Raw genomic sequence first — 238 nt, 5'->3', positions numbered from 1 at the left:
TCTCAGTTCCTACGCTTAGTTAGTCAGTTAGCCAGCTAGCTAGCTATGTAGATAGCTATCTAGCTAGTTAGCTAGCTAGCTATCTATCTAGCTATCTGGTCGATTATGTAGCTAGCTAGCTAGTTGGCTAGCTAGCTAGCTAGGCATTCCATTGTTTGTTTGTTTGTTTTTCGTCTTTTTTGCAGTCGGTGGGGAGCTTGTTTATGTTGCTGCTAAACAGCTGCACCCTCGCATTTAT

The sequence above is a fragment of the Eimeria acervulina genome, genomic scaffold (genome assembly GCF_000499425.1).
Source record: "Eimeria acervulina Houghton genomic scaffold, Eah_scaff1043, whole genome shotgun sequence".
Taxonomy (NCBI): domain Eukaryota; phylum Apicomplexa; class Conoidasida; order Eucoccidiorida; family Eimeriidae; genus Eimeria; species Eimeria acervulina.
Note: the sequence above shows the minus strand (reverse complement) of the source record.